Below are 8,084 nucleotides of genomic sequence, written 5' to 3' on the forward strand. Positions count from 1 at the left end.
CTTGGTTTAGACCTGGTGCAGGGCCCACACTGTTCATCCACTTCTGTCCCTGGTTGCCCGAGATGACCGAAAAATTCTGCCAGGGAGTTGGGGACTAGTTTCTTGAGCAAGGTTGACACCTGCTGCCTCTCATACTCCTGGTCTCTGGCAAGCTGCCTGAAGCAGTTGCAGCAAAGTAGCTTTCCAGGCATAGGGTCATCTCCACATGACCAACATTTACCTTTTTCGGGGGCGCTGAGCCCTCGGAGGAGAAGCTGTGTGTGTTCTCTTAAGCGTACATTTGCGCCCCTTGTACTGGGGTCTGGCAGGACTGGAGGAGTCACTTTCTGCCTTGCAAAAATCCCGACGATCCAGAGGGCCTCTGGACCTCCTAGAGCAGGAGTGTGAGCGGCTGGGACTGCAATAGACAGGAAGACACGCTTGTCAGGGCAGAACACACTCTTTTTCCCGCATCTTCTTACCAAAAGTTGGCCCTTACCTGGTATTGTGGTGGTCTTGGTTATGTGATGTTAGGCTCATGCTGGAAGAAGAACCAAAAGGTGCAAGGGGGACTGCATGGCAACAGAGGGAAATAAGAGAAGCGAGAGAGAGAGAGAAAAATACACATATATACCCCGTTTTTGGGGTTTTTTTTTGGCAAATAGTAACAAATTTAAATTAAAGAAATCTGGGCAACCCCCCCATTATCTAGTAATGCATTGTCCCCCCCCCTTCTATCGCCACTACTAGGATAGCAAGACTTACCTGTCATTGACTGTTCCTCAGAATGAGATGCTGCCTCTCTGAATGCCTGAATAGCAAAGGCATCCATTACCTGGCCATTTGTTCGCTGCAAATAGATCACCTGGGAGAGAGAGAGAGAGAGACTCAGCCCTCTCTCACCTCTGTTCTAATAAAAAAAAAGAACAATGGCACTTGCAGGCATAAGGGCTTACCTGTATCGCTCCCCCCCCCGGTGCCAGAGGCAGTCGGATTACCGTCAGGAGCGATCCAAGGTGAGGGGGAGGTCACTGATTCATGGCCACCCCCTCACGATCGCTCCTGGCGAATGAGAATCTTCCTCTGCTGCTGTAATGTAAACAGCGGCAGAGGAAGTGATGTCATCGCTCCTCGTGAAGCCTTTTCGTTCCGGCTTCCGAGGAGAGAAGACATCAAGTAAGTTTGCACCAACACAACACTTACAGTAGAACACTCTAGGCAAACTTTTCACCCCCGATCACCCTCCTGTACCCCCTGTCACAGTGACACCAATAGCAGTTTTTTTTTTTCTGATTATTGCGTTGGTGTCATTTTGTGACAGTTATAATTGGTAGGGCAGTTAGTGTTAGGCCCCTTTAAGTCTAGGGTACCCCCCTAACCCCCCCAATAAAGTTTTAACCCCTTGATCACCCCCCGTCGCCAGTGTCACTAAGCAATTGTTTATCTGATCGCTGTATTAGGGTCACAGGTGACGCTAGTTAGGCAGGTAGGTATTTAGGTTTGTCATCAGCGTTTTATAGCGTCAGGGACCCCCATATACTACCTAGTAAAGGTTTTAACCCCCTGATTGCCCCCTAGTTAACCCTTTCACCAGTGATCACCGTATAACTGTTACGGGTGACGTTGGTTAGTTAGTTTTTTATGGTGTCAGGGCACCCGCCGTTTATTACCTGTTGCTTTGTTTATGTGCATGCAAATGGACTTCAATCTTTGGCCTGTAGTTGGAGAATTGATGCACTTAGCCAAGGGCTAACACAGTTGCGAATAGTATTATGTGTTCCTGCCCATCAGGTGCAATCACTTTAGACATACATGAAGAGACAGATTGAAAGATACTGGTGGGCGTGTACTTCTATTGGGAGTGTGTCAGTGTGCTAACATTACAACCTATCTTATATAAAGGGCTGCAGTAGGGGGGTTCATGTGACCTGTGCAGAGGCCAGGTTTTTTGCTGTGATTTGTGAGGGAGAAGAAATGATATTGTGCATATTGACAAACGCCCAACTAGGGCTGTTTGTTTGCTGAAATTCTTGTGCATTTTTCCATCAAAAGTGGGTTTATGTGGCCATGCTGTCAATGTTGTGTGTGTAATGTTCCTGTCTGACCAAGCATTCATGGTTTGGGAGCATCTGCTGACCTTCTACCCTTTGATCTCATTGCTTAATCATGTACACAGAAATGCAGCTTCCAGCAGAACATACTCACCAATGTATGTATGTGTGTGGATTGTGGGGTGGTGGTGGGTGTTATATTTTGAATATGTGCCTTTTTAAATATTATGTTGGAATGCTTTGTAAGAATATTGACTGTTAAGTATGTTGCTATAGGCGTGGCTTGGCGCGCAGCGAGGATGGCAGCTTAACTCCAGAGCTCCGCCAGATACTCGGCCCAAGCACGTCTTTTCTGCACTCAGCACAGAGGATGAGCAGACAAAACAAACACCCTCATCACACCCGATCGCGGAGATCCATGGCCTCAAGCGCTGGGAGAGATATCTCTGACATTTTCAGAAACCAGGCCGCGGCTCTGAAAGACATGGAGGGGGGCAAGATGGCGCCGGGACATGCGGACGACGAATTCAGTGAGGACTCACAGTCGGCAACAGAGGAGTACGGTAGGAGAGGCTCACGAGTGGGTCACCCCCTTACATATGAGGACATGTCAGGCTTTGCAGCCGACATTAAGGCCTCATTTTCTGCTGCAATCACAGATCTCAAAACCAGCTTATTAGTATTACAAGAAAAGATGGCCGCTGAAGAAACAGCAGGGAAGCAGAGGGACACCAGAATCCATAGGCTGGATAAAGTTACTTCCTCTCATGCACGCCATTTCATAGAAATGAACAGGCATTTAGAAGATCTCGACAATAGGGGAAGACGCAATAATATAAGAGTCCGCGGCATCCCTGAATCTGTCCTGGCTGATCAAATCCCCTCAGTCTTACAAAGAGTCTTCAACAGCCTTTTAGAAAAGCCAGAAGACACAGAAATTGAGTTTGTTCGGGCGCTAGAGCTCTGAGAGACAGGGGTCCAGACACTTTACCCCCAAGAGACATAATCTGCTGCCTGCAAAATTTTGCACTCAAGGAGGAAATAATGTTTAAAGCTCGCAGAAACGACCAAATCATTTTCAACGGCGAATGCATCAAACTATTTCAAGATTTATCGCAGATCACCTTGAAAAATCGCAGGGCCTTGCGACCTCTACTGGATAAACTAAGGGAGAAAGAGATCAGATATACTTGGTACTTTCCCTTCGCCCTTTTGGTCACTTTTGATGGCAGACAGCACACGCTTCGCACGCCAGAAGATCTCCCGGATTTTTGTGATGCACTCCAACTTGGAGCAATTGAGCTCAAGTACGGAGCCCTCTACGCTCTCCTCTAAACACACCTGAAAAACAACATACAAAGAAACAGAAGTTCTCTCGTCATGAGACACAGGCTAATGGCACACCGCGCAGCCGCCCACATCCTGCTGGAAGCATGATGGAAGATCGGGAATAACAGCCTCAGTTATACTCTCACATAGTTATGACTGTGGAAACCGTGTTTACCAATGTTTTCCCTGGATGGCTTCCATACAAGCGGTTTGGTTCATTTTTGAGAGACACGGCTCTATTTTATGTTTTTTTTTTTCTTTTTTTCTTTTCTTCCTTTGTTTGTTCTTTTTTCGCCTCAAACACTGACGCCACCAGACCCAAATTGAGCTGAGTTGCACTCACATCTCATTGACATGTATGGTTTTTGGTTAAGTAGGATCAATCTCAGCTTGCTTAACATATCTCAGTACACCTATGGGGTCTTTAGGAGTAGATTATCTGCTTATTGCAATATTCCTAACAGATACATCTGAATATGAAGGAAAAGCTGCAGTATGTCTGGAGCGGTCTTTGTTTTTTATTTTTCTTCATGACCATTTTGATTTCACTTCTCGTTTACGAAGTGCTCGGTGGCTGTGTCCTCTTCCTATGGACAGGAGACAGTTGAGGATATGGGACCCGGCTCATATCACGCTTCACATGGGCTTCGTTTCAAACCCAGATCGCACCTGTGAAAAATGGAGGGCTTCATGTTCATCCTACAACTCCCCAAAAGGAACAATGAACTCAGCCACAGTTATAGATAACCATAAGAGTTGCACAAATATTCTTTAAATTGCAGATACTAATTGCTTAACAGGGTAGCAAAAATGAGCCTATAGATGGCTGATTATTATTATTGAGTTCTTTTCTTTTTTCTTTAATTGTTGTTTAGTTAGTTTTATAGTGCAGATCAGACCTTTCAGCACATTAAATGAGAATCTTAGGCCCTAATCTGGCCAGGCTTGGTTCACCCACTGTTGAATAACACCTAATTTCCGTAATTTATACGGACACCCACGTCATGTGTGGATAGGTGTTTACTCTCAGGGGTCCCCCTCGCTGGGTTCCTTCCCCAACCTCACAATAGTGTGGGTGGTGGGCAACGGCTGTGCCTATTGACTCACACTAAACCTGATCTTCCAGGACGCACTATTTCGTCCGAGGAGGAAGTACCTATATCTTCTCCAATCTTACTTCTTTATCCTAACTCCTTACTTCTTTTCCTATCTTTCACTGGGATATCTATCTTACATACATATACCCGTACAGAGTGACAAAATCCTCAGACGGCAGACGTGTGTCTGTTGTCCGCATATCCTTTATTTTATGGTATATAACTTCACATTGTTTATTTTTTATTGTCGTAATTAATTTCAGTTAATTTAACTTTAATTTTATGTAATTTAATTTTAGTTCATTTAATCCTAATCCTTTTTTCTTTGTTTTTCGTTTGTTTGTATTCCCCACTAAGCAGGGTACAAGGGAGTGTTGGAGCATCTCTCTCTGATTGCTTACCATGGCTTACTCAGGCTTAGGACGCAACCCTACAATCATCTCACACAACGTGAGAGGTCTGAACATCCCTGAGAAGAGATCCTCTCTCCTCAGAGAACTGAAGAAAGGTAGGCCCAATTTTGTTTTCCTCCAGGAAACGCACTTCCAAACGAACCATATACCAAGACTAACTGACAGCTACTTCACAGAGGCACACCATGCTACACACAATACTTCTAAATCCAAAGGGGTCTCAATTTTAATCAGTAAAAACGCAAAATTTGACTTAAAAGATAAAATAGTGGATCCAGAAGGAAGATTTATCTTCCTGAGGGGATCATGTCACGGAACTACCATAACTTTGGCCAACGTGTACTTTCCAAATTCAGGGCAAATCACATTTTGTCAGAAAATGATCGCAGCGCTGACAAGTTTCCATGCAGGGCGCGTGATTCTGGGAGGGGACTTTAACGTCCCTCTCAACCCCTCTGAAGAAACTTCCACTGGGAAAACATTTCTCACATTTAAAATTCTCAAAAAAATTAAAAATTTGATACACTCTCTGTCACTGGTAGACACATGGCGATTTTTACACCCAGAGGATCGAGACTACACCTTTTACTCGATACCACATAACCGACACGCGAGAATAGACTTCTTATTCGTCTCACAAAGGGACCTTGACACATTAAGTGCGGCGAACATAGGCATACAGTCCATTTCGGACCATGCCCCAATAGCCATAACATTGAACATATCAGAACCCATTGCGAAATCTAACACATGGAGATTAAATTCATCACTTTTAACGGACCCATCCTTACTACCAAAACTGACGTCATCATTAAGAGAATACTTTACACTTAACGCCACCCCGGCAGCAGACCCCTTAATGGTCTGGCAGGCACACAAATGCTTTATCAGAGGGGAACTGATCCAAATGGGCACACGAAAGAAAAAAGAAACTGAGTTGGAAATAACTAAACTGACTAACAAAATACGTGACTTAGAGACCCAGCATAAGCAATCACTTACTACCCAATCAGCGACATTATTATTGGAAACAAGAAAGTCCCTCAAAGACATTCTGGAAACCAAATCCAAGAGATTTCTTTTCTTCAAAAAAAAGATCTACTATGAACATGGGGACAAAACGGGGAAAATTCTAGCACGAGCACTAAGAGGTCAAATTTCCCAACACTCAATTTTAGGCATTCAAAATAAATCAGGCAAAATAGATAGAGCAACGGATAAAATTGCACAACATTTTCACGAATTCTACACGGCATTATATAACCTCCCACCCCAACACAAACCCAACAACATAATGAGAGATAGGGATATGGCCATAAAAAAATCTAAAAGAATCCAAACTCCCACCTTTAGCTATAGAGGACATTGCACAATTAGAGAAACAAATAGAAACTTCGGAAATTCATAACGCTATTAAAGAGTTGAAAACAGGAAAGAGTCCAGACCCAGATGGCTTTAGCGCCATTTATTACAAAACATTTACAGACATCCTGACCTCCCCTTTAACAAACGCACCGAATTCACTTTCTACTCAGAGAACCGTCCCACACGACTTCCTGGCAGCACACATAACAGTACTACCTAAAGCAGGCAAGGACCCAACACATTGCGCCAGCTATCGCCCGATCTCACTATTGAACCTTGACACCAAGTTACTAGCCAAAATTATCGCTAATAGGATGAAACCCCTACTGCATGATATAATTGGACCAGACCAGGTGGGCTTTGTCCCCAATAGGGAAGCTAAAGACAATGTTACGAAAACATTGGACCTGATTTATGCAGCCCATCAGCGAAAGATCGAGGGCTTTCTCCTGTCCACCGACGCTGAGAAGGCCTTCGATCGAGTAGCTTGGGACTATATGATGAAGACCTGTGAGCACATAGGACTGGGTCCACGCATGTTGACGTGGATCTCGGCTCTGTATCAAAATCCCTCAGCCAAAATTAAAATTAACGGCACATTATCAGAAAGTGTCAGTATAAAAAACGGGACTAGGCAGGGGTGTCCATTGTCTCCGCTGCTCTTCATCATATCATTAGAACCGTTCATTAGACATATCATATTAAATAGCTCCATTAGAGGCTTCAATCTAACTAGCAGAGAATTCAAAGTTGCTGCTTACGCAGATGATCTTTTATTTTTTTTGACAGACCCGCACATTTCCATCCCCTCATTAATGAAAGAGTTCTCCATATACGGTTACATTTCCAACCTCAAAATTAATTTTTCGAAGTCTGAAGCCATGAACATCACGCTGCTGACCGATAAATTGAATAGAGCCCAGAGTAACAGCCCCTTTAAATGGGAGAACACTGCAATAAAATATTTGGGTACCTGGCTGACACCTAAACTCTCCTCAGTATTTGAACGGAATTTTCCACCTATTCTTAAAACTATTGAAAAAGACCTACAAAACTGGCACACCTCATACTTTTCATGGTTCGGCAGGGCAGCCATATGTAAGATGACTGTTCTGCCAAAAATCCTATACTTATTGCGCACTTTACCTATAAAAATTCCCCATAGTTTTTTCAAAAAACTACACGCACTACAAATGAGATTCATCTGGGCTCACAAACCGCCCCGCATTAAAGCCTCACTCCTCACCAGACCCAAAAAACTGGGGGGTCTGGGGATACCTGATTTTAAGAGGTATTACCATGCCTCCCATCTTGCCCGTATCATTGATTGGCATTGCCACTCAAAAAGTAAGGACTGGGTCACCATAGAAAATGACATGTGCTCTATCCCACTTCCCCGCTAAGCCCGCTCACACCGCTAAAAGATAATCCAGACTTTCCACCGGGAATGGGGAATCACTTTCTGACTACAACTGACACCAAAATGCCTATACTGGCAGGGCAATGCTTCACAAACAAGACAATGAAGGATCTCTCCCAATTTAGGAGTGATAACAATACACCTCACATACCCATGTGGACATACTTCCAAGTACGCAGTTTTGTCAATTCCGCTATACACAGGAATAATTTCCTAAGAGATCCCACTGAGTTCGAACAGATATGTGTGAAGGGGGAGATAGTGGAAAAATCTACCTCCCTTTCTTATACTTTACTACAGAATTTGCAGTATGATGACATGGACAGATTCAGAGAGAGATGGTCAAAGGAACTGAATATACAGTTCACTGATAAACAGTGGGAGGCAGCCTGTATACTGTCCCGTAAAGGTTCAATAAGCACACGGATGC

This window comes from Aquarana catesbeiana, linkage group LG01 (genome assembly GCF_042186555.1).
Source record: "Aquarana catesbeiana isolate 2022-GZ linkage group LG01, ASM4218655v1, whole genome shotgun sequence".
Taxonomy (NCBI): Eukaryota; Metazoa; Chordata; class Amphibia; order Anura; family Ranidae; genus Aquarana; species Aquarana catesbeiana.